The sequence below is a fragment of the Neodiprion lecontei genome, chromosome 5 (assembly GCF_021901455.1).
Source record: "Neodiprion lecontei isolate iyNeoLeco1 chromosome 5, iyNeoLeco1.1, whole genome shotgun sequence".
In the NCBI taxonomy this organism is placed as follows: domain Eukaryota; kingdom Metazoa; phylum Arthropoda; class Insecta; order Hymenoptera; family Diprionidae; genus Neodiprion; species Neodiprion lecontei.
Genome location: NC_060264.1, coordinates 33,422,985 through 33,447,939, shown reverse-complemented (window position 1 = coordinate 33,447,939; position 24,955 = coordinate 33,422,985). Strand labels below are relative to the sequence as shown.

General features: G+C 39.6%; 1 protein-coding gene across 4 annotated transcripts in view; it reads left to right on the top strand.

Moving 5' to 3' along the window:
* Nucleotides 1-24,955, top strand: part of LOC107227598 (forkhead box protein P1) — a 215,469-nt gene that overhangs the window by 40,097 nt on the left and 150,417 nt on the right. Inside the window, exon 2 of one of the 4 annotated variants that reach the window (XM_046739559.1) lies at nt 14,651-14,693. The exons of the other annotated variants lie outside the window; for them this stretch is intronic. The gene's annotated coding sequence lies outside the window, so the exon portion shown is untranslated. The remainder of the gene's footprint in view (nt 1-14,650; nt 14,694-24,955) is intronic. 4 annotated transcript variants of the gene reach the window in all.

The window sequence follows — 24,955 nt, the reverse complement described above, 5'->3', positions numbered from 1 at the left end:
TAAATACGTGACGTATACGTAAGCATTCAAACTACCGCCAGCTGACGCTAATACTCGATTATAACTTAAACATCGGCATCACAGGCCTAATAGATCAGCTGCTGCTTACTGTCGCTGCTCTTGTATGACTGCGATGAAACAATTATTATTATTCGAAAACGATCGCAATGTTAAACGTTTTGCACTTACACCTGTGTGTTTTGTCACCAACGTATACAATATAAGTATATATATATATATGTATATAATGCCATGAAATGCGAAATATTACGTGGGAAACTTGAACATTTTGAAAATTCACAGCTCGTTAACAACTTCGACGCTTAGCTGGAAATTTTCAGCGTTGTTTGGGGATAGAATAAAGTATGATCCCTGAAAATTTCAAGCGATTTCGAGATGATAGAAAAAAGTTACAGCTATCCGAAAACAGCGATTTTTCAGAAATCATTTGGTTTTGCGAGGCCGTATATAAAAAGGAACGTGGTAATTAATAATAATTCGCGTAGGTGGTGATAAAGTATACCTAGACGAAAAATTTGAGCCGTCGATTGGCCGTCTACTTGGAAAATTCTTGACTTGGCAGCGTTTCAAAGTTATGCGAAATTTTGCTAAAATGATAGTTCACGAAGAGGGTCCTAATTAAACTGGATTTTGCTTTGTTGTAAAAAAAACTATTTTTTTCCTGAAAATACAAGGTCAGAGAAGGGGAACGCCGTTTGATCCGAGTGTTTAAGTCCCATAGAGCTCCCATGAAAAAATCGTGAATATAACTAAAAAGTTGAATTATTAAAAACTTCAAAAATTTCTATAGCCACCAAATTTTCTTATATTAAGCTCAAATTTGGAGAATCGTCTTTTTTTATAACCTACTTTCTTGAAAAAAATCAGCAGCCGAGTCGCTGACCCAAGCCCGCAGGCTGCGGTCGAAAAGTATTGGACGTACCCATATACGTATATTTTGATCCAAAACAGAGTGAGTATAACAAAAACAAATGAAATACGGTCAATATATATATATATACATATATTCTTGGGACCAACTATTTTCGCAAATTACGTGACATGTTTTGAAGAAACGGTTTCTATGTTTTTGCCCCTTCGTTTTTTTTTTGTCTTTTTATCCGATTATCGTCCGCGTAATAATTGGCATACGATAAAACCGCACGATATTAGCGCCTTGGATCATTGTTCATTAAAATGTTAATCGCGATGTATTATGAATAAAAAATTGTTTTTTTTTTTTTTTTTTTAAAACGCGCACGCGGCGATGTAATTAGTGCAGAACTCGACAGCTGCGGGCAAAGAGAGATCCAAAGAGCGAGATAGAGAGAGAGTGAAGGGGGCGGGGGTGGTTGGGGAAGGGAGAGGAGGAACCCGCAGACCTTAGAATTATAAAGGAATGTTTGTCGCTCCTACGAACGAACCAAGGCAGCAATCGTCTGCCTCCTTTTAGCTGAGGAACTCGAGAACTGGGGTATAAGGACTTTGGAATTAAAAATAAAAAGGAGTTACAGGGGATGCTTAAGGGTAACAACTGCTGGGGGAGGCGAGGGAAACGCCAGGGAGAAACAGAGAGAGAGAGAGAGAGAGAGAGAATAGTGGAACACTTGTTCAGAAATTATCTCGTCGCTCCGTCGAGACGTTTCGGGGATTTAGGGGATCCTAACGCTGATGTAATTCTCCTCCAGGCTCCTCTCGAGGAATTGCGGGAATAAACACTACCTACCTCTTACCCTTGATCTCTTCACGGTGCCTCGTAATAAACTCTGCGTTGCGAATCTTGAAGAATTTATTCAAGGAACCTACGAACGATCTTTACAATTGATAAACTAATCTTGAAAAGTTATCTCTTACTGCATATTTTTACTTCTTACGTATACATTATATATATATATGTAAGAATTGTTATATGACGCGAGCGTGTTTTACTCTTTTTTTCCGTACACAAAGTATCCGTTTCTATACGGCCGTTTTCCTTTTACGCCAATTTTCTAATACAACTGGACAGTACGTGATTTCATTGGTCGGGTCTAACGGAATAGACCAATGAAATCGCTTGGTGTCTCCAGTTGTGGCAGAAAAGTGACGTCAGAGAAAACCGACCAATGATGGCCGAGTGATTATGCGCATGCGCAAACAAATCTGACGTTACGCGATCCTAACCTCGATTTCTTACTTCGTGAAAAAACGCGCGACGTTCTCTTGTTGTATAAAAAATCGTGTCTACACAGAAAGGAATCACGTACAGCGAAAGGATTCTTTGAATTCGCCAAATATGCCGGAAGTAATGTTTTTTTTGATTAAAATAAATCTAAGCTTTTTTTTTTTTTTTTTTTCATCGAAATCAACGACATCCGTTTGAATAGAAACAAATGTCGAATATTTTGTTCCGCCGTGTGTGATAAATTTAACAAGTTTTTTTTTTTTTGTTTTTCTCATCTTTTGCTTTGGTACCCACGCGCAGTGCTTTTTTTTACACCGGAACAAATTTCACAAAAATTCATACTCAACCGAGACTCTGCGATTTTCGTAATTCCCTCAATTATTTCTCACGTTCTAGCGCAACCATTTTCGCAATTGATCTACTTTCCTTTTACCTCTCTCATTTCCCTTTTTCCCCTCGTCAGTTTCATCTGTTTCTAGCATCAAATCAGTCCAAGCAATTGGCTGTGCACCAACAGCGCGGAAAATCCTAGACATCATTACGCGATTTCTGGTGTGCAATTAAAGGCACGCCGAGAGGCTGATAGTTTGTCTCGGTTACCGAATTTCCTCGACTCCGTATCCCGCAACTTCCGGTGTCCCGAATTTCACGCCGTAGTCGTCGCTTTTCCTCCTTTTCTTCCCTCCTTTGGCGTCGTCGCTTCTCTTCCTTTTCGACTTTACATTTGTACCTGCCGCGGGTTTACTTGCAGCCCTCCCATCCCCCTAAGTGGCAAAAAGAGAGGGGTAAAACTTTACGGCGACGACTTACGCGGATTATAAACTACAATTGTTTTCATTAAATGCTCCAAATTAGCGACGAGATATACCGACTTTGTTATATATATATATATATATATATATATATATATATATATATATATATATATATATGTATATATATATATATATATGTATAGGTCTTTTTGCTTGTCTCACTTCGAAGGTTGTCTGCGGCCTTCGTCGTTGATTTTTCTTTTTTTTTTTTTTTTTTCCCAACTTATTCTACCATCATTCGTCAAATTTCGCACAATTATTGCATAACACGGATGTTACTATGCAATTGTCAACGTACATTTACGTACCTCGTACGTCGCGTTGTATCGTTATTATTCTTATTATTATTATTATTTCTTTATACAAGCGATCAACAAATTCTGGAATCTCTTGAAGGCGAAAAAAAAAAAACAAAATATAGAAAAATTATATGTATAATTATGCACCATCGAATCGGATTCCCGTCGTGCGCATCACGTCACGTCTACACATTACAATACGTTTATCTACTAGTATTTACTTTTCTTTCAGTTTTTTTTTTTTTTTTTTCTCTCTTTTCTCTCACTTTTAGTTGATTCCGTATGCACATACATATTGAATTCGCGTCATGTTTATCATCGGCGAAACGTCGTAAACAATGAGTAACTGCTTAAAAATATCTTGACAATAACGTTATTCGGGTTTCTTTCCCTGCTTTTCTTTGCTTAAATTTTGTTTTCGTCTTCCATTTTTATGTAAACATTACAGTTTGATTTTTTTTTCCTTTTTTCTCTCTTTGTTTTGAGGATATATTGGAATTTCGCGTGTTTCTGACTGCAGAATCAACGATACGGTTAAAGATTCGAAATAGATCAAATTCACAAAGTTTTCATCACGAAAATTTGACAACGGACAACGTATGAAATCAGCAGTTTTAGTATTTGTCGGACGATTTTCAATCTTTCTAGCCGCAGAATATGTAGCGAGAGAGAAAAAGAGAGAGAGAGAGAGATGGTTCTATTGCCTCGAGATTTTTCATTAGCGCAACGTCGACTCAGCTTTTTTGAAAGAAAAGAGTCCGAGATAAGCAGCAGCTTGGGGGTGGTTAAAAAAAAAAAAAAAAGCGGGGGTGTGAGAAATCGGAACATCACGCGGATTATAATACGGTGTATTAAATCCCGCCAAATCTGTCACATCCCAAAAGTTATTGGTGACAGTCTCTGGTTGATGGGACATTGAATTCGCGACGGTATTAAACGTGACATCAAATTTTCAGTCTTGTTTCTTTTTTTTTTCTTATCTCGATTATTGAAAACAATTTTTTTCCTTTTTTATTTCATTCTTTATTCTCAATATTTATACAATACAGATTACAATGAGTAATGGGAAACAGGAAAGTTGCTTATCGTTGTCGAAATCAAAGACGAAAGTGTAAAGGCCTGGAAATTTTTCAATTTGTATCTCGGTAAATCGAGAAAGTGGATTGAAAAAAAATAAATAAAACTTTGTAAATAATGATTGGAAAATGGGATTAAGTGAAAAAAATAAAAAAAAAAAATAAAAAATTGATAAACCCTGAGATGAAATCAAGAAGGTTTGGAAAAATTCAAAATCACGGTTTGAAAAGTTGTGAAACATGTGGGGGGTGGGGGGTTGTCTTTGGTAATTTTTTTTCAACTAACGTAGTCAAGACGAAAGTTTGTTCGAAAAATTTATTCCAACCGTCAGGCCTCTGCAGAGAAAGAAATCCAAAAAAAAAAAAAGAAAAAAAAGAATCGTAAAAATGCCAAGTTTTTAAATATCTCCATGTGAAAGTTTTGCAAGTAATCGACCCGATGAGTGAGTAAGAATTGTCATTTAAATGCGAAAATTCTACTCATCCATGATATTTAGGATTTTTCTAGTTCCCCGAATGAAATTGGACTGACGGGTGGTTGATGATAGAGTCGTGTGTAAGGTGTCTGGAAAAATCAACTCGCATCGGAGAAGGGTGTAGGTAAATCAAGCCTGAGTATTCGGACAGGTGATTGACCATCGTCGGACGGTTGGGGATGTGGGCAGATGACATTCGACGAGACGTATCAGCGCTTGGGAAAGCACCTTTCGTCCGTACCTTTACCCACACCTATAACACCCATATCCATGGAGCGTGCTGAGGGAAAAGTCCGCGAGGGAATCTGCTAGGGGGGGGGTGGATAATTTCCCTTGAGGGAAATCGTCGCGTGACCGTTATGGAGAAAATAGAGAGAGAGAGAGAATGAAATACCATATCGTCGAGGCGTGCATCACCATGTGCTGCATTACCAGTTAATCCTGAATTTACTCTTCGATGTTCGTGGTTCTATTCGAGTTTGCTCGATCGGTTGTTATATTGTCTGAAATGTGCCGCGCGGTTGAAAAAAACTGAAAAACAAAAGAAAAAACAAGAAGGAAAAAAGAAAACACATGGAAAAAAATAGCGAACGCACAACGAGGATGAAAATTTGCATCTTGGAATGAAAAAAAAATTTCACACTCTATACAGCGAAGTGTCAATTATTTCCTCAAGGTTTTCTGACTCCAGTTTCATCTTAGTTAAGCTTGGTGCTGTACGAGTGAATAGATTTCGGAGGGAGATTGTCATTTAATGAATAATATTTATTTCAATGTTTCGACCCGGCCAAAATGTTGTATAACTGATCCTATTAATGGGTATTATTAACAATGAACTATTAAAATTTTAGTTTGTTACATGTTAAGTTAAAGAGACAGAGTGAAAAAATAGTTTGCTAAGATAATTTTTCACTAACTGTTGAATTCAGGGTGCAAAACCAGCGCGAAATTAGATAATACAAGATATTTTAATAGTTAATTATGGGCTAGGTGAGAAACTGATTATAAAGAAATTGTACAATAAGACGAATCACAAGAGTTTTTGTGTTCCGAAGTAAACAATTTTACAATTAGGGATTGATTATAATAATATTACTTAAAAAATTGGTGACAATCTTACGGACTGGATGTTGTTTGCACGACATTATGCAAGGAGGTATTTTATTTTACGGATGTTAAATGTTTTCCTAATCCGGTCGAAACATTGAAATAAATATTATTCATCAAATGACCATCTTCGACGAAATCTTTTCACTCATTCAATCCACCATGGTCACGAAATTCGCATAAATCTTATTGTTATAAATATAGTTGGATACAAGTTGAATATGCAACGAAATTTATCGTTTCATGTAACGATCGATCAACTTTTACCTGTGTTGATAGACCTCGGATTATACATTGGCACGCTTGCTTGTTGATGGATTAAATTCTACGGTGTCTGTAACACACCGTTCGGGATTGTGTGCCTAATATTATACAACTAAATGCCCGGCTTCTGCAAAGCTCCCGGTATCGTATATCGATATGTCCAAATGGCCGTCGGTCTTATCTCGTTCATTATGAGAAATCACGATTACGGTCTACGCACCACGAATGACCAGTACGTGTATTATATACGACCAGACGTCACTTACGTGTACCATGTGGAGAGTTGAATCGTCGACAACCTAAATCCGGTCTTTTCGGTTTTAGTATAAATTCCGTTATAATATTCTGGAACACGCGCGATTCCCACGCATCCACCTACGGTCCTTTCCGAAGTGATTTCCAGGGTGGTAGTTGGAGCGAATTTGAAGAGGTGGTCCGATCCTCGGGGTTGGGGGTTGAACGAAAAATTGCGCGGTGCAAGAATGAAAAAAATATTCGCGACGCTTTTTCATCTACAATGAAAATACCTAGAAGTCTTTTTCTTCGTCCGACAAAATTCCGCGATCATCTCAGTAAAGGTCGAGTGAAAAATCTGAAACTGATAGAACTTGGTAGCGGAATAAAAAAGTTTTCGAAGAAAAATTGAAGAAAAGAAAAAAAAAAAAAAAAAGAAAAGGAATTAATAAAATTTTTGTCACTTGAATATATAAACTGGGAAACATATAATATTACTTATTAAGTAATGAAGAGAAAAAGAAGTATAGGTTTGTCGGTTAAAAACTGAACTTTAAAGTAAAAAGAAGATGGCAATCTATCATGACCATTATTTCGTGATAACATTCTGTATGTTTAAAATTTTTTCATCAAGCTTCGTCCGAAATTTTTTAAAACTCCGCTTTTTTGGATTCTGGTGGTTAAAAAACGTGAAGATTGGTCGAAATTGGAAAAAGTTATTTTCGAGAGAAACCAATACTACAAATACATTTCTGATACAATCACCAAAGGTGATGAGAAGCAAGAAGCGAAGAAAAAGAGTAAAGAATTCCTTACAGGGTGCGGAATCCGGGTGAAAAAAAAAAAAAGTTGTATGAAGCCGCGTTGTTATTGCGCTTTAACGGGGTGTTTTCACTCTCTGCGTACAAGGTTCATACGTTGTCTGGCTAATAAAAGAAACATGAGACCCTGTTGATGTGGGGGCATTGAGTCATTCGCCCTTTAAGCCTTCCCTCCCTTCAAAGTATAACACGGGACGGGACGCGAGAGTTATCATTGTTTTCTGTCACACAAGCTGCATCCTACCATCCCACCAGTCCACTCGGCCAAAGGGTAAAAGGAGCCTGTACCTTTTCAAAAGGACACACAAACACGCACGTACACGTCGTATACACACCCCATCATCCCCCCTCCCCCCGTCAATAAAGTATGAGGTCAAATTGAAGAATTATCACACCTTGGACGCCTTCAGGGGTCTGCAAGAACCCGACTTCGATGAAGGATGGGTTCAAAGAGAAGATGCTGAAAGAAATTTCAACCCAAACGTACATGGGTTAGTTTTCATTTTGAGATTCGTTGAGATACTAACTTCGTAACTGACGAGAAACACATAAGCCATGAAAAATATACCTACTATGAAAAAGATCTAGAAGCACAGTGTATCAACAACTATTTGGAACTTGTTAGCCACTTTAACAACTTACTGACTGCGGTGGCGTTAATGCTTTATGATAAATTAGCGTCACACGCAAATTTGTACAAATATTAATATCGACATTTGTTTATGATTATTGAGTTCTGAAAACCAACTGGTTAACAGGCCACCACTGTACTACTCCAGCAAATTTGACTGGAATAACATTCTCTGATTTTACATTCGCTTGAAAAGAAGTAAACGAGATGAAACAGATTTTAGGGAACATGAATTTATACCATGAAAATGAAAGAAGTACAAACCAACAGTGGTAAAGGACTAATCGTCACCATCACAGGTTTAAAAAAGTTACGTCCTCGGATGATCCAAGCATCTGCATTACGTCGAAAAGACGATTGATGAAAGAATGAACTCTTGGTACTCTCAGGGGTGGTGTTTTAACCCCGTCAATTCTTCGGCCAAAAGTAATCGAAGTTTGCTGACGTCTGGGGAGGGCGTAGTTCGAGGTATTCGTGCATGGCCTGGTGAAAATTACTCCAAACAAGGAGGTCCGGGTGTGGGGGCAGGTGGCTGACAGGTGTGTACACGGGTGTCTGACCCCTAGCGCTTCGCCCTGAAGGTAGGTGGTGGAGGAGCTGAGCATAGTGGAGGCATGCTGTGCACCTAGAGCTTCGAGCCAGAAATCACAGCCACTGGAAAGTCGGGCGCGTCTCTCCGCGTAATAGTTCATTCACACGCGAACCGTTTCGAACCCGTTACCTCTGGGCTTCTCTCTTATATGCAGGTGCATCGCCAACTTTGAATCCGAATTCGACCGACCAGCTCTAACCATCAAAGTGCGAGACGATCGCAGCCTGGCAAATGCTGCCTGCAAACTTCACTTCCAGACTCAATTTTTTCCCCAGATTGTAGAACTTGTAGAGTTCGGATGTTTTCTTTTTAAATCTTCACTTGAGGTGATAGGTGAACTTTCGTTACACACTGCGGTGTCATTTCATCATCGGGGTTTGATTGCAGTTTTTGCTCAGGACATCATTAAGCAGATTATGTATCTTTTCGACTGTACATCAAATGGAACAATAAGTTTATTCTTCAAGTCAAACATGTACGAGGTTATCAAGCTGTACGTTTTTTTTTTCAACTAAGAAGGGGGGGGGGGATATACATTTAGGGAGGTTGAAGATTTGTATGCTGTATACCCGAATAATGATGGAAGCTTCTACTTCATCATTCATTTACTAGAAAAATTTGTAAATACATGTCAATTCATATTTAGCGAGATTCATCCTTCTGTCGTCGGATGATGAAATAAACGATATAAAATTGAGTGACCGAAGGAGAAAATAGTTTCCCTACGAGAATCGAATGTATACGTATGTAAGGTATATTATCGAGCAAAGACTCTACAGAGCCTCGGAACGTCGGACACGGTACCGGTCGATGAATAATGGATAGGTTTCTCGCTGTAAACGTATTTATAGCATATCTCAAACGACCTGTTTATCTATCCCTTCGTAGCTAGTAGAATTTTCACCACTTAATACACCGTCGATATCCATTTGTCGATACATCCTCAATGTTCGATTTAATATATTCCTTCTCCGGATCACCGCATTTTTCATTGTCTGTTTCGCTTTTCATTGCGGCATGTACCCTAAAGACGATGAAAGGATCAAAAATCTATGAATTATCTCTATTTGTGTCTAAATAATGTAAAAGGGAATCTTTAAAACCAGGGTTGGGTTAGATTAGGTTGTACAATCTGTTGAGCTTTTACGAATGACGGAGTATATTCATCGCACGCATCGAGAACGTGGTAAACTTCAATATTACTTGGAGCATATAGACTGGTATATACCGATGGTACTATAGCTTGTAGTACTATAGTCAACATCAACGGTCGCACATTTATAAATATAAGTCAACTGTTTGTATAATGCAAACCGACATTTCAGTCGATCTACTTTTAACTCTCGTGACTTGTCACATCGATAGGCATAGGTGGGTAGATATGCACGGTAAAGAGCTGGTACCTTATATACTGGACTACAGACGTCGAGGATGTGATCTGTTCAAAAATATACGTGACTCATTTGCTATACTGTACACGCGTGTAAATTCTATTCTTTACACACTACTTTCAGAGTCGTTTACTCTTGACTACGTCTGCTTATTTCACCAGCAATGTAATGATCCATAGTACAAATTCCAGCCAAGTCGATCACTTGAACCTGCATGTCCGAAACGAGATCAAGGAAAAAGAAAACATGCAGGTCTAACAGTCCAAAAAAAGAACAAAGAAGAAGTTATTCAAACCTCTTTTGAAAATAGAAAATCAAGAAGAGTCCCAGAAATTTAATCTCGGGTTCCGTATAACAGACATCATGTTTGTGCCAATTTGTTGTGGGGCGTGTAAAGTACCACGTTTGATAAACGAAAGGGGGGAGGATAGGGGGAGAGACACTATGCAGGTTGTTCCAACGCCTTTACTTCCGCACTTTTGTCCCTGGATGATTTACCTCGTTGTCCTCATTTCGTGAAGCTTTTATGGATTGTTGTTTGGGGAAGGGTCACTGCATGAGCTGGGAAGAATTGACGTGTCGTCGTCTCAATGTTGGTGGGCTAGAAAAAGTTGCGGAAAATCAACCAAACTGGAATTCACACGACGGACACTGGGTCCAGATACATACGTCCAACCATTCTTGCAAGCCCCAACCAACACACCCCCAAACCAAGATATTTTGATATCGGACTTTACACCCCATTAGCTTCAGTCGACGATTATTTTCGAAACTGCGGCCGGACAATACCTAGCCACGATACTGACCGTTGAACTCCCCTCTTTCGCTCTCTCTCCCTCACACGCACACACTTATTTCAGCTTTTTTCTGTCACTTTTTACTATGGCCGTCTCACTTTTTCACTCTTTCCATTGTATCCGTTCGTATAATGCAACGTATTGTGTGTATATAAAGTAGAAGGTGAAAAGCGAACCAGATCGGTGCTGAAGATGTGGTTGTGGAAAAACTGAAGCTTCGTACTGGACTCCATTAATTTTTTCATTCTTTGTTTATTAAATAGGGCTAATGCCGCGCTGATGTTGAAGAACATGTCATTGCCTTAACCTTTATTTTGCGTGAATTGGGAAGTGAAGAAAAATAAAAAAAATGGCCGAAAAAGTGTACAATATACGTGGTATAGTCTTTAGACCTTGGACTTTTGTAGACGACGATAAGGAGGACAGTTCAAATGCCAGATAACAAGATCCCTGAGGAGATTTTTACCAGATATAAACGTGTGCAGTAAAGCCAAAACTCTGTATATACATACCGTGTGAAAGTATTTTGACAGCAGTACCAGAAACTGTTTCACGTGTCGTCTGCACTGCAGACTACTGAACGAGCTGGTTAAAGTAAAGTATTTTTTTTTCTTCCTGCCGTTTTCTCCACTAAATCTTCAACCCATTTACGTCCGTCATACCGATGTCCAATTACCTCTCTGTGAATGCTTGACAAGGTAAAATGTTCGTTACATCACTATTAGAGGTGAGGCGAGAAATGATGGTGATGGAGAAATTGAGCTTCGAAAGGCTCGAAGGCATCACTTCGTGTCATCAATTTTTTTGCGTGATTTCAAAAGTGCAAACTGAACTTTGAATTCCTGCAGTATGCCCCACTCATCAGTAAATCCATGCATACTGGTTTCGTAAGCTTTGTACAGTGTATACCATAAACTTCCCTTGCACCCTTGGGCATCTGGCGAGTTAAGTTGTATGGTGGTAGGAAGGGACTTGTTCTTGAGATTACCAGGGTTGTACATTATTACCAACCCTTTGGCCTTGAAATCTGAACATTGTTGTACACGTCAACTGTAGTCGGTTACTCGGTTCGCGTCTATCCTTGTTAATATAGGTACCTGAGAGAAGCCGAAGAGCCAAACACTGCATTACACCAGAATACCCTTACCGTCTAGACCTCGCTCCAACTCTGAACCCACCCCCCCCCCCCCCCCCCCCATACTTCGGGGTCGAGAGTTTGCGACCTCGCGTGATTAATTTCCACCCAGTCAACAGATTTCAGGACGTTGTATTGATGGTTTCACAAATAGCTCTGCACAATTTTATTGTACACTTCGTTGCATCAGGAAAATTTTTTCGCAGCTGTAAATGGACGAGGTCTTTTTGAGAATATCATGTTCAAAACATGTTCAATCAACGTGTGATTTTTCCAACGGTTGAAAGAAGCGAATCTCACTACTGGTAGTTTACTAAATCCGAGTAAACTCTTCGTGCCGTTGCAGCAGTGGTATAAAATTATGCCGGGGTAAGCTGGGCCAGGTTAAGGGGTTCGGTTTTGGCCTGATACCTTGAGGGTAGAAACTGGGAATTGAACCCTTGCCTCCGAGTGTAATACCAAAGTGAAAGGGTAGTAATTGTATACGCGGAGTAGTAGAATGGCAAGATAAACAGAACTATGTAAGATTGGCCCCCATTAATATACATATCTTCTCTTGGCCGACTCTCGGCTGGTCCAAACTCAGCCAGCTTTACTCCCGAAGAAGGTCTGGGTATGTGTGTACACACGTTGTAGTAGGCATCGTCTTTAGCCAGGCCTCGCCTAGGTATAGGCCCGAATATATCCTGCAGCGAGGCAGTAAGGAAGGTGGGTACACAATGGATATTGAGGCAGTAATTCAACGGTGATTGTTAGCGAGACCCAATCTATGAATTCCGCTGGCACATACAACCAAATTTCAAGATGTATGTATAACGCGGCTGCTTCTTCTCTAATGTTTGCACTATCCATAGCTGGGATCCCTGCAGCCTATATAACTTGCTGACCTAAGATGGCATCAATTACCCTGTACACAATGATGCTATTATCCAAGTCCAGGTGATTGAATAATCCCCTCGTAAAACGACCAGTGTTTCATTAAATTGAGCTATGGTCATTCTTTTCTTTACATCTTTACTTTAATTGTATGCGTACATCTTACGAGAACCATTCAAGATCTTTGAATCCTTTTCGATATCGACATCCATCGTACCTCCTTTTACCGGAAATTCTAACGAATTTCCTGAACATAGCAATTTGCGGTAAGCAAACCAACGTCGCCTTGGTTCTCAAGGAAACCTGTATTACTCATTTATATTTCCTTTGCCGATAATCCAGACATTCCAAGCCATCGTTTTCGTCGTTCCTATTCGTAGTCGCGGTCGTTGTTCAATAGTCGAGTTGCCTCGGAGGTCGGATAGGAGTTGTTTTTGCGAGCTTGACAATGGGTAGTAGTGAACTGTCGTGACAATAATTTAAGTTACTCTATGTGTCGAATACGAGGTTCGCGAACACACACACACGCACACACAGGCTCACACAAACCGGTAGCCATGTGTGAACCTACTTTTACTTTGTAGTTTATCGAGTACAACGAGCGAGCGAGAAGCGGGCTTGCAGAGGGGGGATGATGATGAGTAGGAGAAGAAGAAAGAGTAGGAGGGAATAGCAATTATAATAGCAATTATCTTATTTCTATTTCTCTCCGCTTTGCCCGATCATTGTGTGTATACGACAATAGAGAGGACTGAAATCCGAGACAGCGTTTGTACCCACCGACCCCGACGTCTGCAGGAGACGCGAAACGACGCGGACGCAGGCTTACACAGGCCGCCTAAACCTTGGCAGCTTTCCTCGATTCGCCCTCGGTATCACAGTCACAATTTTCCAATTACGAGATTATCAGTCTTGCTGCACTGCAGCCGAACCTCCACCCTCCGTTAATGCAGTCCAATTTTTCCGAACCTCTCAGCTGGCACTTCTCTCGCCATCCAAGGTACTCCTTTACTGGAAATGAAAAAAAAAAAAAATGATCACATATTTTTAAGCGTCAAATTTTGAAAAAGGGTTAGAGCTGTCAGAGATTTGCTGATGTAGAAATTAGGAATGTTTTGCTCGTGCTTTGATATAGTCAAAAGCTGATGACATTGTCAAATCATGGATGAATTCCAATAAGTACTTTGTCGATTATCAAAGACCCATAGTAACTGATCATAACCAATTTTAATATAGTCACAGTACTTACAATATCATTTTTGAGCGTCACTGTAAGTTGCTTACACATTGTGAACGCAAATATTCAATTTTCAATTTCATATAATTTCTTAACAATCATGGTAATGACTCGAAGCAATTCGCTATTGTGGAACATTAAGGGTTGACAGGCGACGTAGTAAAAATTTTTGGGATCGGTTCAGCACAAGCATGTCGTCCACTATACGAGCATGTACTCCAGTATAACGGTAGTACCTACTGTAGTCTTACCACAAAAACACCCTCGAATTCGTCGACAATGCATCGAAATTGCATGAAGCAATCGATACGGCGGAGTATCATCGGAAGTTGGCGGTGGTAGAGTATATCGCAAGTATGAGTATACGTATCGAGTGATGGAGATACACACGAGAGTGTGATGAGAGGATACGGGCACACGTTTGCTGTGCCAGTTGTGCCCTCATTGTTTTCGCTCTCTGATGAGGCTGGTGTTGCTGCTGATAAAATGACGAGGGGTGCAGGGTGCAGGAGGAGAGAATCGAGGAGGACGACTGCTGCTGCACCAGCCGGACTAAACAATACACCCTTACACCCCGTTTATATACATATACATATATATATATATATACTCTCAATCCAATCCGATCGCAATTTATATTCACCTCCTTTTGTTCTCACGTCTGTCTTCCACCCGTCAAAGCCTTCGGGTTTTTATGACTTTAGTTTTGATCCGTTGAATCATTTTCTGTTTCAGGTAAGTCTCTCAGGGACCTTTCCAGCAGCCTGATTTCAAAATTGTGAGTAACTTACAACTGTTTATTTGCTTCGAAAACACTACAAGGATATCCGTTAGGGTGTTGCACGAAGAAATTATTCGCGAATTTCCATCGTGGCAATCACTGAAAAGTTTGTTTGGGTTGGAAGAAAGATTATCGACAAAGATGAGCATGGTACGTTACATTTAATGTGGCGCTTAAGATGGCCATCTTTCTGCCAACCCAAACAAACTTTTCAGTGATTGCCATATGGAAATTTGCGAATAATTTTTTCGTGCAACATCCTAATATCCATACACCAACAGAATTCTCGAATGCAATTTTCACTGCAACGATCGTTGAACTAGAATCTATAGCACGATGCGGTGGAATGTTCGAAGGGTTTCTTGGCTTCGTGTAAAACTTTGTTTCGCATTACGGTACAGAAGCATAACTGGGCTTATCCTTTGACTCTTGCGTTACAAGTGTATAGTTATGATAGACGCTCAAGTATATCCGCGTGCATAAATCTGTGTACAAAATGAAGGATGGAATTTTGAGAGCAGTTGTTACAAACAGCACTTACCTTTTAGGGTCTTCTGCGTACCCATGTATATTGTATATAGACACGCGGCTAACCTTAAAGACACCCTCAGCCCTGCATGCGGATACCCATCCGACTACATCTCGCAGCAAACAAATTCTTCCTGAATCCATTTACAACAAAACTTTTCAAAGTTATACGTACGTGCTTACACCGTAGTTTTACGATCACATATTCTTATTCTCCACGCGCGTCGTTTCTCTCCGAGTTTCGAAGACTGTAGTCAACGTGTATTTTGACATGTCGCAGAAGGTCCGCGGCATGAAGGACCGAAGGAGAATCAATCATTTTTTCGTCTCTTCGTTTTTCAAAACTTTGGAGACTTTTCGTGAAGCAAATGAAGACATTGAATAAAGCGCGAGTTTGGTGTCATCCATTCTTTTCGTATGGAAATTTTATTCATATAGGAAATAAAAATATGTAACAAACAAGAGAAAGAGAAATAGATATAGGAGGAGAGAAACGGTTTTCAATTAAAGTTAATTACCTATAATCGAAGTGTTCCTCGTATCTTTTCCACCAAGTGCATCACCTGCGCCTGGGGTGAAAACGGTTCTATACACCACTGGTTCTAGTGGCCGGTAGGCAACCGACTGTATTATTTTCCCTACACTCGTTGCAGTGGCTGAAATTTATATACAATATACTTGACTCGTTTGGTAATACCGAAAAGGGGGTTTACAATTTTCCATCGCCTCAGTAGCCGCGCTGTGGAAACCTGCGGTGTTCATTGGTGTTGGTTATGGTCACGGGAATACTACCCCATTGTATACGACCGGACCAAGAAATATTAGCATTCTACTAATTAAAGTGTAACCTGCAGTGCTGCAATCGCAGGATCCATGGTATTCCGCGGTATACCCGAGCATGTTCTCGAACATATCCAACCCCCGCGTTATTAAATGATACAGACACTCGACTACACTATTCCATTATTGAAACGGTTATTGCACCTTGCGAAACTGAATATTCTCCCCTAATACGGTGACCAATACACGCTTGAGTGTCAAATGTGAAAACATTTTTTCACTTTCTTGATGCGAACTCAACCCTCGGAGAACACGTGGGATCTGTCAGATTGTACCATTATTTTACTCGAGTTTTTTGGAAAATATGAAAAATTTAAAAGATGACCACTTTTTTCATGAAGAAAAGAAAAAAAATTCCACATATCCGAAGAAGCAATCTACGGGGTTGATACCACCATTTATTTAGGAATATTTAAGAATTTTTTCAAGTTTATGGGACGAGTAGTTTTGAAATGGTAAACCATGAAAAAAACACAGGGTCTCAGAGTCCTGGCTAAGTTGACGATCTGTTGCGATAATGCGCCATTTGACTTTTATTGTATAACAGAGCGTTAATTTTCATCCCTCAACTTACCGCCCTTTTTTCACCTTTTTTTTTTCACCCTGCTCTCATCGGGGGATCTCTTAAGTCGAGTCAATTATTCTTCTCGCCGAGAGGCTTCTTTTCCTTCGTCGTGATGTATTTTTATATCAGGTGGGAAATAGCCGCCCTCTTTTCGAGCAACAATCCACTCTCTTAACCGCTTAACAAAAGTGGCTTCCCCAGGAACGTGAGAAAAACCTGAGGAAAATAGCGGGGATTCTTTCCACCACCACCACCCCCCTCTTCTTAACCTGAACCCTCACACCCCGGGACCTCTTCTTCGCCGTTTTTACTGGGGTGAGAGGGGACTCGACTCGACGCGGCGTGGCGTCGTGCCGTTAAACGACTCCGTTGTTGTGTATTTGTATCCTACCCTGAGGAGGGTTGAATGTGAGACGATTCAGAGGCGGGAAAACCGTAAGCGAAAGCCTCGAGCCGCTTGCGAGACAAGGGGAAAAGTTTCATTCCCATTGCGCAGTTTATTTTTTTTAAATCAATTTCCGACTTCTTCAACTCAGTAGTATATGAAAATAATTCGAATTTCCCGGGCCGTCAGGATGCCGAACATGACTCGGGAGGCGGATTCGTTATTCCACAATTTTTATTTTTTTTTCCCCCTTTTACAACGCAGTTCTCAGCCATCCCTACTCGTCTGGTTCCTTCATCCCGAGGGTTGGCTTACCGGCGATAACCAGGTTAATAGAGGGAATTTGTATGTATCGTTATACTTACACGTCAAGGATTAAGATCCGATTTTATGAATATTTTCCCCTCTATTTTCAATATAGTATAAGAGTATTGTATATTCGCACTAGGGAACGTTGGTTTTGGTTACAGATCTCAGAAGTCTCACAATGTATACCAATTTTCCCAACCCAACTTCACCTTCATTGTCAATTATTTCAGTGATCGTGGATATCTTGGTAAGTTTTTTCCGACAAAAGGTTTTTTACTTTAGAAACGGCATTTTAATATTTTGAAAAATTTTTCTTGAAACTTAACGGATTTGAAAAAAACTGCAGACCTGTGTTTGTGGGAGTGATAAATCTGTCTGTGGTTTGGCAGTGTTTATTGTTGTATTACAGTTTAATAAACAGTATTTATTCAAAATCTTTTGTTTACACACGATATATCTATGTTTACGATAACACGAAACTAACCAACGATCCTTTAGAAAGGGTCACGATCATAGAGTGTTAAAAATATGTAGATGTTTGACTTAGAAGTACAAAATATATCATGTTAGTTCTGTAACGTGCCACTAGAGTTTTCAAACAAGATAGTCGTTGTATCTAACAAAATCTACATTGAAATTTTTATCAAATACATCATATTTGCGTTTGTATGCAGTGAACGTGTAGACGTAATTTCGTTTTTTGGCGAAGGCAGTGTTGGGGTTGGAGGTTCAGGCGAAAATAACACGGAGGACTTTGGTTGTTGGACAATGAGAATAGTGGCTCTGGAGCAGCGTTGCCACGCCATAAATTGATTTGGAAAAGCGTTTCTGAAAAAAGGTCGTTGGAAGTGGGCAACGGTCGAGCTTTACATCTAGAGAGAGAGAGAGACGTGAACAGTGCAGAGCTTTTGAGCTTACTGACAAAAATTACGTCCCGTTCCTCCCCTCCGCCGCCCCGCCAAAATGCAGGATTGTATTTATGTTGGGTATAATTACACTTGACCCATGCGCAGCTTTTTGTAACGTCTACTGTTATAACTACCCTCTCCAACTTCACCCTACCTACAACCTACCCTCGTCGAGGATCCGCACACGACTTGCTGAATAGAGAAATATAATTCTTGCAAGCTAATAATTACGATCCCCTAATTATTCGCCTCACTCGACTACCTTGCTATTACCAGTGTTCTGTACAAGGGATACCAAAAATCACCATCCGACAAGATATTTATTATCCTCCTTGCCTTTACACCCCTTCAAATATTCGCCAGCTTAGCGCTAAACTCGTTCTTGTTACTCCGATAACTGTGACAAAATGTATTGTCACAGATGAAACCATAACCGATGGTAAATTCTTTCCACGAAAATCCACGACGAAAGTATTTTGGAAGAAAATCGAAGAACCAATTGTTTTCAAGTTACGGGATATCGAAATCAGAAACTGTAGTTCAGCTAAATCTCTGTCTCTCTCTCTCTCTCTCTCTCTCTCTGCGAGTCACGTGTCGACTCACTGATTCGTCAATCTTAGAAAGTCAACTGTAGCTCGAAAATGTTTCTACCCTTGAAGTTTTATTGAAAGAACTTTAAGAACTTTCGCTTTACTTTTCTTCAAGGGATGCGCTTTCCAAAGTTCGAACGTCCTGGTGTTTGATTAGGCAGAAGAAAAAAAAAAAAAAAAACATCCGTTTTATTCTCTCTGCCGCAAAATTTTTTATTAACATTTTGCGAAGCTGCACGAAAAATTAAACAAAATCAAGGGTGCAGGCCACGTTGCACGTGATGAAATTCTTCGCAGTGCACAAAGCATTCGAAACAAAGAGGGTGAAATTTTTTTATTTTCTCGTTTTTTTCTTCTCTAGTCAAACATCGTATCATACACGTGTATTATTCTCCCTTTTGTCTCCATTTGCTCGCCCACCATCGGCGGCGCTTCTAGAAAAAGCTGAAAGTGTTACAGGGTGAATGATTATACGTATATCGCATGCACCGTGGAACGGAGAAAAGGCCAACGGGGATTTTTTCAGAGACAGGGTCTTTGACACCGGGAGGGTGTGAAAATGGTCAGGAATCGCGGTGCCGCATCAGCCGAGATCGGTAGTCAAGGGATGAACAAGGGACGTGGTGGGAGGGGTTAAAAATATGGGGTTGCATCACGGGGCCAAATAATGCCATCGATATAACCGGCTCCGTTTCCTAATAGAAACCGATTTGTCAAAGAGCTTTTACATTTCACCACATGGATTTCGCACCCGATAACCAACGTCCGACTACGCCGCGTCTTATCCCACGGGACCCGCGACCCTTATTCCCGCCAACTCGAACCCATCTTCTTTCCTCTCTTTTTCTCTATTTTCCCGTTTTACCCTCCCTTTCTCTCTCTTGCCCTCTCATTGCGGCGGCTAGAAACTCCGAGTTCCAGATAAAAATCTTATAAAATGTCCCCCGAAGTGACAAATATTGCTACTGCTGGATGCTTTTGGATTTTTACATCCCTCCTCGATCGTTTGCGTCGCGATTTTCTTTCGCTATTTTTTTTTTCCCGTCCTCACTTACTCTCATTTTATTCGAGAATTACGGTAAACCCCAACTGAATATCGTATTAGGATATTTTTGTATTTGTATTTTATCCTATTTGTCGTTTTTTTCTCAGTTTTTTGGCAATTGAACTGTGCGAAAAATACAAAAGTGCCGGTGTAAAGTTCTTACGATTTTTCCATCCCTCAATTATTTTTGTCATTTTCGCATTTTCGGTATGCCAATTTTATTTATCTATTACATCACATCTCGACGAAAGTAGGGTATGGAAAAATGTATCACTACATTTCATGGTTCAGGGTCCTAAGTTCAAGTATACATGTAAATTGTCAAAAATCTGAAAAAGAGACAAAAAAAAAAATAAAAAATCATCAGTTCACATCCGGCACGCGTATGTTATTGGTTCCGAAAAAGTGGAGTATATGCGTCGAAGGAGGGTTGCGGACTGAAAAAAAAAAAAAAAACACGCGCACACAACGAAGGATAGAAGAAGGGGTGGAAAGAAAAAAAAGAAGATCGTCTGCGTTTGTGAATCTAGATAGAAAATGGGAGGTTGGTATGTAGGTAGGTACGTAGGTAGGTAGGGAGGGAGGGACACGTGACACGGATCACCTACGTCGTTGCGGTTTTTTCGCGACAGCGGCGGAGAGGAGGGAGGAAAACATAGGTATATAATAGCTGCGGAGAGACGCGAAGGCCAGACTGTGCAGACAGATGGACGGACAGAGGAGTGTCGGTGTCGTTCGTTCCCCTGCCTGCAGGAGGAGTCGCCGGGGCCGCCCGGCGTGGAAAAGGAATGAAAATAATAATACTTGCCTGCCCGTGGGCCATAGGTGTCAGAATCCGGTCCCCGAAAGACGAAAGACAGCTGCTGCTGTTGCTGCGTCGCGTCGTACAGCGTTGCACGTGTACCAACCTCTACGCGTATAATGTGTTTCTTTTTCTTTCGCTTTTTGTATTTCTTTTTTTTTTTTTCCTTTCTTTTTCTTTAATTTTACCCCTTTCTACCACCTCCTAGTCATCGCAGTCGTCGTACGTATGTAAGAGGGCATATTATACCTTCTCTCACATACGTTGGGATGCCTGGGTCGAATAATCATCCCCCCGCCCCGTAACGTCGTATCTTTTCTCTGGTGATAATTATTTTTACAATTTTTTTTTTTTTTTAACGAATTTTCAGAAAAATTGGGACATTTCGTTGAATTTTGTATAAAAAAAAACAACAAAATTGTAAACATGCGTAGTTTCTCGTAAAAATTTGTATTTAGATAATACAATTTTGTAACGAAGATTAACAATTGTTTACGGAAAATTATGCATATTTACAATATTTAGGTATACTAAATAATACGAAATGTTTCAATTCCTGTTAAAATTCGTAGTAGTAGAAATTTCGTCGTTTCTTGAGATTCGGGGGTGGGTTTGTTTTCGGGCGTTATGCTTACTTACGATTTTACATCTGTAATGTGCAGTTGCATAACGAGTCTTGAACAGACGGATAAGGAACGACGGAATTTCGTTGAGATACGGAAGGATGACGAAACAAACGCTGCGCTCCGAAGACTTTTGAAGATTTCGTTGAACTGAGTTTGTCGGTTTTGAGAGTTTTTTTCTCATTCCTAAGTAAGTAAATATTCTGAAAGAATCAACAATACTGTGAACAACGTAAAACTTAACCTAACTTAATCCTTTCGGTCACAGAAGTGGCACCCTTTGTTTCATTTTGTTTTTTTGTTAATTTTTTTTATATCCCATACAAAATCCCGAGTTTTTTTGCTTTTTCAGTTGAAAAAAAAGAACTCAAACTTTGGAATTATTACGATTTTTTATCATATTTTAGGATTTTTTATAATTGGACTTGAGTGCCAAAAAAAAAGAACCGTATTGAGCGACTAAAAGGGTTAACCTAACCTAATCTCGTCACTTGGAATAGATGAAGAGAATAATTACCTTATACTCACAACTTGCTAATGAATAAAAGCACAGGTATTAAATATGCTAAATTCGAGTGATCTGAATAACAGTAAATCGAAGAAAAAGCTTGAAGTATTTTTCTTTTCAGTTATCTCGTTCGTCGTTTGTCTACCATTTTAAAAATCATTCGTCCCGTTCCACCGTTCCTGCATCTATCGCAATACCGACTCGCAGTTAAAATCACTCGACTGCATACATAGTCCACGGTTGCGTGTGTTGAGCTTTATTTCTGCCCATCCATTCCATCGTGCTTGGAATTTGTTTGTATTCCGTACTCTACACTCTATATTAGATTTTTATTTCTCCTGTTGGATGTCGGGTTAATTTTCCGCGACTCGCGGATGTTACATTCGTGTAACGTGAATCGGATATTTCGAATAGAAAGAGCTGTCGTCTACAATGGAATAACCGCGTATAGGTTAGGTTAGGTAGATATAAAAAAACGAGATAGCTTGTGCCGGTTGATGTATGGGAAGAGCCGCGGCTCGCCGACTATCTCGCGGACAATAATTAACCAATAAATAATGAAAGTTTATTATTATACAATCAACAATTTATCGAATTTCTTTTCAATGGATTCTCCCATCCTGCAGCACCTTTCATCTCGTGCAATCTCTGCCTGCAACTACGCGCATTTTCATCGTTCACCAGTCGTTCGTCCATTGTTAAACTCGACGACGACGAAGACTGACCGTTGGATGAAATCGAGCTTTGTTATAAATTTGTCTCTTGTTTTTTGTTTCGGTTTGTTATTGTTTTTTAATCTATCTTTATTTTTTTTTCTAATTTTCACCATCCATTTGCGGTTCAGTTCTCTGCGTGTGTTTCTCTTTTCTTTTCACTGTACCATTCTATTCCAGGTATTCGGATTATTCGTCACGTCTTTATTTAATTTATTCCACTTCATTCATTAACCGCACCGCCATTTATGTCCATCGATCAAATTCATTTTCACGTATGTAAATAACGTAAAGATTCATTCGTACGATCAAACTTCGTTTATACAGCGACGAAGAATCTACTGCATGTAACGAACTTCTACTTATTGTTCTTCTTGTTTTTTTTTTTTTTTTTTACTCTTCTTTCCTCATTTCGTTAAACCTTTGTTTGCCTCGCGAAGAATTTATTAACACCTCTTTTCGATCGTTGTTTCAATCACGATTTCTACTATATATTACTATTGTACAGGCAATTCATCTGTTTTGAAATTGTCTGCGATACAATCGAAAATTATTATTATGTGTATGGTATCCGAAAAGTAGCGTGAGTCACGTCCGTTACACATCATACATCTGTAAACGTATTTTTATTTTTAATTTTATTGTACACATGCCGGAGAGTGATCGGCATGCATGTACAGATATATGTATATATATATATATGCGTGTGTATACAATTTACGTGTATACTTTCATTACCAATTGTTTTCTCGACGGTAAAACGTATTTATATACATACATGTACCGCATATGTATACTTTGGCGAATGAAATGCTCACCGAATGACGTAGAGATCGATTTATTATTGCGGTCTGCGCTGTATCTTTTGTTTGTTGTAGTTTTTGTTTAGTTATTTATTTTTTTTATTTGTTGCCGTCGTAGCCTTGTTTCGAGCTTTATTGTTTTGTTATTTGTTTTCTTCGTTGGTTGTTTTTTTTTTTTTCGTTCCTCCTCCCTCCCCCCAAACAATTCCAATTTTACTTTTCCTTACCTTTTTTTTCCGTCTCCTAACGTGCAACTTTTTTACACAACTATATCATATTTTCACTCTTCTCTTCGGTAAATATCGGCCGTAGAGCGACCCTCTTTCACCGTCAATTCCACAGTCGCGATACACAATCGTTGACAACCTGTAATTATTTACTTCGGTACAGAAATATGTGTAGCCACGTGTCTAGTCATTTGTACGCAAATATACTTTGTACGGGTATGTACCAACTTAGGTATGTCCATACGCACGATTTAAGTGTAATATTTCGTATTGATTTATAATACTTATGTCAGTTTTACCCCCCCCCCCCCCCCCCCGCCCTCTATTCGCCTATTGACCGCCTTATTTTGTTTCAAGCATGTTTTCATTTCGCATAATTTGATATTCAATTGCAAATTAAACTGACAGTAATTTGAGGCGAGCGGGAATAGCGATAAAAAAAAAAAAGATTAAAGAAAAAAAAATGTTGAAATGGAAAAAAAGTGGAATAAAATGAAAGGAGATGTCGATTTTGAAGTGAGAATTACGTGATGACAAAATTAGGTGAGATTTTTCGAGTGATTTGTTTGATTTGTTACATTTCTTTGCTTGGATTAGTTGCTGGAGATATAGGTATGCATGTGGATAAGGTATACTATACCTATGGTGTACCATTCGTCGCATCTCGAATGTTTACACAAACTCTTTGCCCTTCCTACCGTCCGTTATACGTATGCGGGTGGTATACTACCCAAGAGTTTTTTTTCCTCCTGTTATTGTCTACCTAACAGCGTTAGGATTCATTAGCAATCACAGGAAGGGAGAGGAGGTACGTACCTACCGTTGGCGGTACGTACGTTCATCCAGGGCAAAGAGCAGAGCTCTTGTTTACTCGTTGGCGTGTATCTATTCTACCTTTGTCATTTACATCCGGGCTTCGACATTGCGGATGTTGCTAATTCCACTCCTCGCAACTACTTTCAGGGCAGTCGAGCTCCGACACTAAATTTTGGCTGATCAATATCCACTTTTGTCTTGTTTCTGTGAGAGAGAAATTTTTACGCATCGGGTCAATTATCTGTTCGGTATAATGAACGGTGGATGAAGATTTTGCAGAAGCTGCGCTACATGCTGAAACGCGAGCGATTTCAAGTACTCGGACAATTTAACCCTAGTAGGTCACTTGGGGTTGATATCACCCCAAACATTTTTCAAACTGCTAGTAGAGTACCTTAGTCACCCTTTTTCTCGACATTTTTGGCAATTTATTTAAATTTGTCGATGTTTTACGGTATTTAATCAATTAATTTAGGTTGGGTAAACTTAGTCAGCCTTTTCTCCGAAACAATACCCGGACATATCTTTTTTTTCAAGATTTTTAGAACTCATTTTTCAAGCAAAATATCACTCTTGGATTGAATTATGCGATTCGAA